The sequence below is a fragment of the Python bivittatus genome, unplaced genomic scaffold (genome assembly GCF_059951505.1).
Source record: "Python bivittatus isolate LINGU-HERP-01145 unplaced genomic scaffold, Pbiv_v1 ctg000530_np1212, whole genome shotgun sequence".
Taxonomy (NCBI): domain Eukaryota; kingdom Metazoa; phylum Chordata; class Lepidosauria; order Squamata; family Pythonidae; genus Python; species Python bivittatus.
In genome coordinates this window covers 4,138,694-4,148,497 of record NW_028277085.1, presented here as the reverse complement: position 1 = coordinate 4,148,497, position 9,804 = coordinate 4,138,694, and positions in this window count along the sequence as shown.

The window sequence follows — 9,804 nt, the reverse complement described above, 5'->3', positions numbered from 1 at the left end:
ACCGTTTGCAGATCCTATGTTGTGTATTAATATCAGTATTGGGTATATGTATTAAGTGTGCTTTTTCACTGTCTGAATCATTTTGCAGTGGGCCAGCAGGTAGACTGGGTTTTAAAAATGCCCCTCTCCCACTTCTTCCTAGCATCTGTAGCAATGTTTCTCAACCGTGGCAACTTGAAGATGTCTAGGACTTCAACTCCCAGAATTCCCCAGCCAGCATATTTAAGTTGCCAAAGTTGAAAAACACTGATGTATATATTTTTTTCAAATAATTTTTATTAAAAGAAGATTTTACAAATATTTTTAAAACTACAGAGACATAGAAGAAGAAATATAAAAAGAAAGCAGTTATAAAAGGGTAAAAGAAAAGATGAAGAATAAAAAAGAAAGAAAAAGGAAGATATCTAAAGAAGCTACTTCTGATCTTCTTTGTAGCAGTTATAAACATAGCAGTTACCATCTCCACCCTCCCATATCATGCTTCCCTTCTTCCCATAAACAAACCTTTTTAATCAATAAATCCCAAAATCACAAGTTCATTTTTGTCCATTTTCAGCAAAAAGTCCATAAAGGGTGTATAGTCTTTACACATGCACACAGCACAGTAATCCACAACAGTCTGAGTCAGATAGATAGATATCTTTTTTTAAAGGCCAACAATTCTGCTTGTGGGGGGATTTCAGAGAGTGATCGGTGTTAACTGCTTGCAAAAAATCATGGGAATTGGGAAAGTTTGCCTGGGAAAAGGAGAGAAGTAACGCTAACTGAATTGCTTTCAAAGATGTCAGCTGTGTGGATTTGGTAGGGAAAATGGAGGAGAAATAAATTGCATTTCATGTGCCAGAGGAGCCAAACACTCTTCTACTTAGATTTCTTAATCTAATAATACCCTGTTTTCCAAGTAATAGTTTTACTCAGCAGAACAATTTTCCTTTATCATTGGTAGCACTGCTAAGGCAGGCTATAATTTCTTCTCCATTTCCAGCAGGTATAGCCATTTTAAAATGGGTAGTTTGTTACTAAATTTTAATTTGTTGCTAAAATTCAGTTATTAGAAGGTTTGGAGAATAAAACCAATTTCCTTCAAAGTTAAGACAGTTTCCCATTTATAAGAACAAAATGTGAGGTTCTAGTTTCTTTTTTACTTGTGAAGATTTAAGCAAAGCACATAAGAAGTTTTCTGCCCAATTATTCACTAATTAGTAATGAAATTCAAGGACTTGATCATCCTTCAAGATACTGATCAACCCCAGAAGTATTTGGTTTTGGCAAAATTGCAGCAAAAAAGGTGTGTAGATCACACCCTGCATCAACAGCAACAACAAAAATGCAGCTTGCAAATCATAGTTAAAATTTTTCATAGATCTTGCACATTATCCATATTCCCCCACTGTTACAGGACATTCCTTATGTCTGAGCATTTGTTTTGTCAAATCTTCTACTTGCCTGCAAAGTCTTCCCTGTGGGCCTTACCTGTTCTTGAGCTGCCTATTCCTTGCTTAAATTAACCAACTGTCTTTTTCCGCCTTAATTTCCTTTCCTTTTCTTTTTCCATTTAATTTTGTATAATGGACAAGGTGTGGAAGGATCACCCAGTGCTGTATGATTATTCATCCGTAGGATCATTTCGAAAGTTAAGCAGATGTAACTGGGAGCTGTTTCACCATCTGCATTTGGCAGCTTACCCAGCAACTAAAATTCCACGGTTCTAAGTTCATCCTGCCTCTCACTTTCTTCTGTCAATTATGAACTTTCATTAGCATATGATTATCACTGGTCCACCTGGTAATTAGTTGTGTTGTGGATACTGGCCCTGATCCAGCAGGACAGCCTGTGTAATTCTTCATGCAGCTGATTGGGAATGATCTTTCCCTGCCTGCAGCAGAAAATAAATAAATAAATGGCTGGACTTTGTCTGCATGCTATTTTTTAAATATTTATTTATATTCAAATTTAATAGAACCGCCCATCTCACTGCAAAGAAACTCTATATAGAGGCATGCCAGTTTAGGGGGCCAAAGCTGTATGCAAGCTGGAACGTGATTATGGATCTTCTGGTATATTCTGTGAGATGATGATTTTCAGTGCATATTGGCTGGCTGAAGATATGCAGAAGCCGCGTTTGAGTAAGGCTTCTCAACCAAACCATTAGCTCGGGTTGCTCAACTGAACCATTAACTAGAGTTGGTGAACCATAATTCCTGGATCACTGCAACATGCAGTGCCGAATCCAAACAAGTTACAGAACATGCTGATTTAGAACCCAGCAACGTTGCAGTGTTTTCCCCAAAGTTCTGCTTTCCAAGTGGGCCAGAATATCTGCTGACATCAGCCCTTCGCCAGGCCAAGAAACAGACCATGCAGGGATACCAGGAATGCAACTTTATTGTTGAATCTTGAAAAGCTCTCCACAGCCTTCACTGCCTTTAAAGTCAGTAAGGCCAAGGCAGGGCTGCTCTGAGTTTCTTTCTGATACATTCTACTTTCCCAGAACTGATGAACGGTTTCCTCTCTCCCACCCCCTTCTCAAAGCCAGGACTAAGTTCCTCTACACCTGGCTAGGAACTCTGTTTCCCAACACACCTGCAAGGCATCAATTTGGCAGTAGGGTCTTATAAAGCCTGTGAGTATTTTTATCCTTTTTCCTTTGTTTTGGGGGGGGGGGAGAGGAAAGCCAATAAAACTAGGGACCGTGATAATTCCTACATTACAGCCACCCACCTTTCATGTGTGCAACTGAGAGTTATTGAGGTTTATCAGTGTAGCCCCAGTGAATCAGCCCATTGATGTATGCCTCCCCTAGCTGGATTTACATATTGTGCTAAGCTGTGGTTTGTTTAATCCTTGTTGTTGAATAAACCACAATCCAACAAATAAGACTGAATTCATAATTGGCTGGTTAATCGCTGACCAATCCTTCCATCTTTCTCTTTGTTTTGCCCTTTGTGCCATTTCAGCTCTTTGACCTTGAAATGCAGCTGTGAGTGATCAGAGACAGAAGGCTGCATTTATTCCAAATTAAAATACGGCCTTGATTTGAAATGCGACAGCAGGTCCCATTCATTTGATGATTGCAGCAAAGACTCAGCAGGGATTTTTGGTCATAAATGTTTCAGTCGCAGGATTCTGAAGTAAATGTAGTGATTTGATTCATTCTTCCCTTTCCCCCCAGGCCTGAGAATTGGCTGTGCTTAACTTACACCTGTAAATAATGCATTGTGTGTCTATATTATAACTTCAGATATATCTCTGGTCTGGAAGCTGAACTTTGCATTGATCAACATTTCTTGAACGCTTTGCATTTAAAATGATAGTGTCTCAACAAGAGAACATGAAATGTTCCTCTCTATTCTCCATACATCTGTATAGGATAAACATTTTGGTTTTTTTGCTTTCAGAAAAATAAAGTTATAAAAATAATAATATTTTATTATTTTCTGTGGAATGGTCCTCAGCCCTTCATTTGAGCTATGCACAAGAATTATGCATGAAGGATGGGATTTAGGAGAATAAATGTCACACTGTTTGGGGGAAGTTATTTTTGGTTCTTTGTGGTAACCAGCAAAGTGGAAGAAAAATTGTGTTTTGGTCTATGCAGCAGTTCAACAATCCTTTCATAGAAGGCAACAATTTTATAAGTAAGTTCTTAAAATCCAGAAAGGGGGAAATGGTGGGAGAAACTGCTTCGCAGAAAGTAAGCTGAAATGGAGCAGTTGGGGGCTTTATGGCAGGAGGCAAAGTCCAGCCCATGAGAGTAACAATCATTTTGAGATTAATCCCAACACATCTCCAGGCTGGTGCAAGGGACTTGAAAACTGCATGAAAAAGAAATAGGATTGTGATAAAATGTTGCTGTGTGAAATGTGTTTGCTCAGGTTTCCAGCCATCTCGCTGTGCCTTCTTTCAAGATCTCAGTCCACCCCCCTTTGTCCACTTCATAGTTTTTGTGCATGGTCTATTCTCACGGGACTGTTTTGAAGAAGTGCATTCTTCCCTTACTTGCACCCCCCCTATTTTTACTACTTCAAAACCTGAAGTTCCCCTGGTGTTTTCCAACATCTCTGTTTTGCCCATAAAGCCAGCAGTGCTTAACCTCTGACTTTCCTGCTAAAGGAAGTAAAATTGCTTTTCAGGTCACAAGGACCAGCATGTTGCCAAATAAAAGCACATACCACCATTTTGGGTTGCGACTGAGGGTTTGTATGTTCCCCTCCAAAGACATTTTATTCATTGACCTTCCAGAATGCTTGGTCAAGTCCTGACATCAAGGAGACGGTACCCTATAAAGAATCCTTCTTTGGCTACCTTGCTAGACAGTTTCATATTCTGTCTCTTACTGTCCCTTGAAGATGAATCCTTGATGCAGTATTTAGAAAAAGAGGGGTGTTTATTTTTCTTTTAATATGTGGGTTTTTAGCTGTAAGCCAGCCAGAGAATTTTGGGTGTTGGGTGTTTCTGCTGCTGCTAGAAAAGGATGAGGGTTTCCATAAGATTGTTGCACTGCAGAAAGACAATTTAATATGTGGTCTCATTCTTGGGACACTCAGGTGGAAAGGAGACAGGCTTGGAAGCAGATTAGTAAGGGAAGAAGAATGGATTGGTGTTTAAAGGCACTGGAGTCAGTAAACTGGGTCATTTTGAGTCACCGATTTCTTCTGTCCTTGGTGAGAGTTTGGGCTCAACAATGAGCAACTCTTTGGGGCAAAAAAAATCAAGATGCAGACTCACTAAGGGCTTGAATACTGATGGTAAAGGGGAAAACCTGGCATCCACAATTCCTATTATTTGGGGGAAAGTTCAGGATAATTCTGTAGGAAATCCAACAGTATCATCCACCTGGATCTTCCTTCAATTTAGTCAATTTCCCCATAACCTCCAGAAACACTAAGAAGGGCCTTCTCTGTTCCTCTGTGGAAGAGTGTTGACACTTTAGAACAAAACACTGATACAGGATTTTAAGATGGGGAACTCTAGGTGTCAACTCCCGACCAGACCATAAAACTCTACAACTGGGTTCACACATTGTGTGGGAGGACATGGTTTGTTTTAACCTTGATTCATTGAAATAACCCCAATTGGCTGCATTTGTACAGCATGCACCTAGCCATAAACCATGATTTACAAAACACAGTGCTTGGCTCCACACAACATGCTGATCCAGAATAAGCAAACTACACTATGACTTGGTACGTTATGCCAAGCAAGCCCATGGGTTAATTATTCCAATATCTTGGTTGTAGGAACACTCTCCATGGTCTTGAGCCTGTATGTCCCCATGAGTTTTTCATATGCTTCCTATCATTGACTAGAATGGTAGATGCCCTAACCCCGGTGGAATCACCTTTCAGATTCCTAGATGGATAGTTACCATTTCTCCAACTGTACACTTGTGTTGAGCAGCACTTGCGATGATTCTGTGCAGAGCTTTCAACTGCACCTCAGATCATCTACATTTCTGGCTGGCCTTTACTATACTTATACTCCAAATAAAGATCAGGCTTCTCTTTCTCCTGACCTAGCTGTAAATCCAACACTTCCCATGCATGCTGAATTAATCTTTAAAACTCAGATGACTGAGTGTATAAGACAGAGCAGAATACTGTAGGGCTAGGTGAGCATTATGTAAAATATATGTACTCTGATCTGTATGCAGTTGCACTGAATCATAACAAGCTAAATGATTTATAGGGAAAACAGGCTAATTCTGGTGGTGTAGAAATCCAAAAGACCAATAAATAATGAATGCAAGCAGTTCTTCAGGTATGAATTAGTTGACTATTAGGCTTGTTAGCAGCAGAAAAATGAAAATGCAGAGATGGACTCGGCATCTTTCCTTCCAAAAAATAGATTTCAAAAATGTGTTCTTGGAAGCCTATTGTAAACATGCTCTTGTAAATGGCTGGTCTATTCATCTCATTGTCTTCTCCTGTTCCAGGACATGCAGTGGGGACATCAGTGTTAGTAGATTCCCTTTGGAAGACTCCCTGCAATGCTCTAAGTCAGAATCTGATGAACCAAAGGTTCCTACAATATCTCCCATGGGTTCTCAGCCTGAAGACACAACCCTACTGTCAACTTAAGACTCAGAGGATGAATTCTCCCAAAGCTTTTCCAGCTGTTTGGACACAGAAATCTCCACTTTCATACAAAGCCATTCAACAGACATCAAGTACTGAAGACCAGGCCCTGTTGTCAGTCTTCCTAAGGCTTCTTCATTGCAGACCTTTCCTGGAACAACAGCTATGCTAATGAGAATATCCCTGGAGGAAACCTGCTTCCAAGGTCTTCATTTATGGATTGTAGAGACCAAGAACTTGCTTGATTCTGCATCACTCTTTGGCTGCATTCACACAATAGGGTAAGCTACGTTATGCTTAGATTTCCTATGTTTTATACATGCAGACTTGAAATAAAACAGCTTAAGCCAGAGTGTCATAACTACAGATTTTACCCACAAATACTCCTGGTTTTCACCCAGACTTAGCTTTGATTCCTGGTGTCATCCAGCCCTGGAAGTTATTTTGAACTTAACCAAAACTTCTCAGCCCCAGATGAAAAATGGGAAGTTAGAACTTCTATGAAATGGTATTGCTGTATCAGCAGGATCTTTCCTGACTCCCCCTGCCCCAACAATCTGGTTTTCAAACACATTCTAGTAGCATGAATGAAGAACAGCAGGTAAAGGCTTTAAAGCATAACCCTCCTATCACCTCCTGCTACTATGACCAATGTCAAAGAATTGTGGAAGTTGCAGTCTATAATGCCTTGAAGACACAAACTTGTCCACCCCTGCCTTGAACAAACAAATTATGGGACTTAGCTGAGTCTGGCTTTTGACTGAAATTACTTCCTTTCTGCCTAGGAATTTGCACTGATTGTCTCATTTTGGTTTTATCTTGTTTGATATTTTTATTGTAATTTTAGCAGTGGTTTTATCATTGTGATTTAATTGCCCCCTCCTTGAAATCAAAGAACAATTGTTCAGGTATATCTATAGGTCAGAATAAGATAGGGAACATTGATTATGTTTTTATCCTTACTCTGGACTAGCTTTATGAAAATGGAAGATGGCATCATCATGAAGCCAACACAGAGTGAGGGCCGAAGGGGAAACTGAGTTGGCTTCAGGACACTGCTGGATGGCAGAACAGTCTGCAAAATCCAGCAGCTTTGTCGAACATCACAATATCGCAATGCCAGCTCTGCCCTTTATGCATGTGGCATCATGATGCATATGCAAAAGGGGCAATGCCAGCATTGCATGGGCATCTGTGAAGATCAAGGAGAGGAAATTTTAACACAAGCGCTGCAATGTCCAAAGTACTGAAGGGTGGAAACAGAAACTGAGCATTCTGACCTTGCACGGACATCTTCTTTGCAGAAGCTTTGCAGGAAAAGGAATGGCCACCCCAAACATGAATGAACAAGCAATGGAAGCAAAAAAAATCCCAAACCCTAACTGTAGGATATAGCTGTCGTGAAACTGTTTTCTTCCCTTTCCAGAACAGTGGGAGCCAAAACAGTTGCCAAAAAATGTCAGGCTCTGAAGGTGCATGTCCTGGAGATGGGTTGTATTTAATTTGATGGATCATAAACCCCACGGGCTTGCAGGTTCTCCTTTGTTTATCGGTCTTTCAAAATTTGCAGAAGACGCATTACTCATTAGAAAATCATTTAGACCCTAAAGGAAACGGGGGGCGGTTGGGGACTGATCTCATACAGACAAATGCTCTCGAGTGTGCTAATAGTTCAATCAGGGTTTATTCACCGTTCACTTAGCCCAAGGAAAGGTTACTAAAAATGTTCAGATCTACCTGCATAAAAACATAATAGCATCTGAGAAAATTGCTTGTTCTTCTAGTACTATTCTGGCTGCTTTGGGGCTTGACATAATAAGAACTGTGATTCTGTTGCAAACTGTCAGACTAAAATCTGCTAAGATATATGTCTTAATGCTTTAATTTTCGTCTCAGAAATACTTTTCATCAGTCATTTCCAGTAGAGGATTGGTTGTGATTCCTCGTTAGTGACAAAATATACTCTACAAATGTTCAAAGCCATTTTTGTTTCATTACTATCTGACAGGCTGAAGATTGGCACTAAGCCTCAAATAATCTGATAATTTGCAAATGGAAAGTCTTAGCAATGAGGACATTTGAATGGCAGCGTCACTGCATCCAATATAATGGGATGAAACTGTCAGCATTTTGAGTTTATGCACACACTGACCATGAGGCATATACTATCAGCAAACAGGATTTCTGCATTACAGTCTCAACTCAGTTAGCATAGAGATTATACTGAGATGTTATTGGTGCGTGTTTAAATGGCAGAAATCATGAACTGTTGGAAGAAGATCCCAATTCGGGATCCAGTGTTAGATTTATGGATAATTTCAGAAGTCCAGCAAGGATGTGCAGTTCCAAACTTCTTAACAACTACAAAAACAACTAGATGATTTATCTCCTTTCTCCCCCTCCCATTTATATTGTAAAACAAGGATACTTTAGGGCAGCGTTTCTGAATCTTGGCAACTTTAAGATGTGTGGATTTCAACTCCCAGAAATCCCCAGCCAGCAGGAATTCTGGCAGTTGAAGTCCACACATCTTAAAGTTGCTAAGGTTGAGAAACACTGTTTTGGGGCTACCAGGAATTATTTTTTGTATGTGGTAAGGTTTCAAGCTTAAAACAAATTTTTACACTCATATCACAACCTTCATTTCCTTTACAGAGATGGGAAGCCACCAGAGAAATGTATGTCAGTTCTTTGAGGTAGGTCAGACCATACAGGGATTCTGGGAATACTCTTTATTGTAGTAAGGTAGAATAACAGAACTTTGAAAATCTGTCCAAGTTTCTCTTGATCCCATCTTATACTAAACAAAATCAAGGCGGTGTTGTTCTGAGTTTCTTTCTCCTGGTTCCTCTTTCTGGGACTCTGTAACCTCTTCTCAAATCCCCCCTTAATGGCTCACACCTTCTCTACCCCCAAAGTCAGTTCTAAATTCCTTTACGGTTTATGGGTAGCAAAAATCCCAGTGAGCTGTAGGGAGTGATTGGTAGAAAGAGATATTTAACAGGAGATTTAACCTGTGGGATTTTCAGAATACCTTCCCATAGCCCCAGTAGTAATAGTTCTCCCCTAGATTTGGCTGCCTTTGCTTTTAGTGGTGTCAGGGAGCCTCTTCCAAGTGGTATTTGTCCCATGGTTCTTGCAGCATTTTTTATATTCTCTTTATCTGATACTAAAGGTCTGGGGGAGTCTACTCATTTCTCTCTGGTGTTTGTAAATGCTATGAAGTTGTTTTTAATTTGTTGGCTTGCTCTCCTCCAAAGGATCTGCTGGAAAATCTAATACTTTATTCTTTTGCTGCCCTCTTCTGGCTGTCTATTCCATTAAAACGTATGTTCCATTTAACTCCTCTAACCTGAACGAGATCTTCCTGAACTTCCACTCTGTCTCTCACTCCGTCCCCAGATCTTGGCAAAAATCTGTTGCGTGACTAGAAATATGAGGAAGAGAGAAATCAGCTCAGAGGATGTTACCAGCTTTGGGCAAGGGGGAGACTAGCTTTGGGGGGCATGCCAGGGTTTAAAGCATGCCACGGGTCTCTTCACAAAATGGTGTCCACAAGGGGGGTTGCCTAAGCACAAATCTGCATTTCCGGGAAGTAAGTCTGCTGAAATGCAACAGACAACTTCCCTAAAATTGTGCTGCGGTATCTCCATTGTTGCAAGAAAACTTTATTTTCTAATAAAAGGCTTATAGCACAGTCATGAGAATAACAATTTGTGAGCCAAAC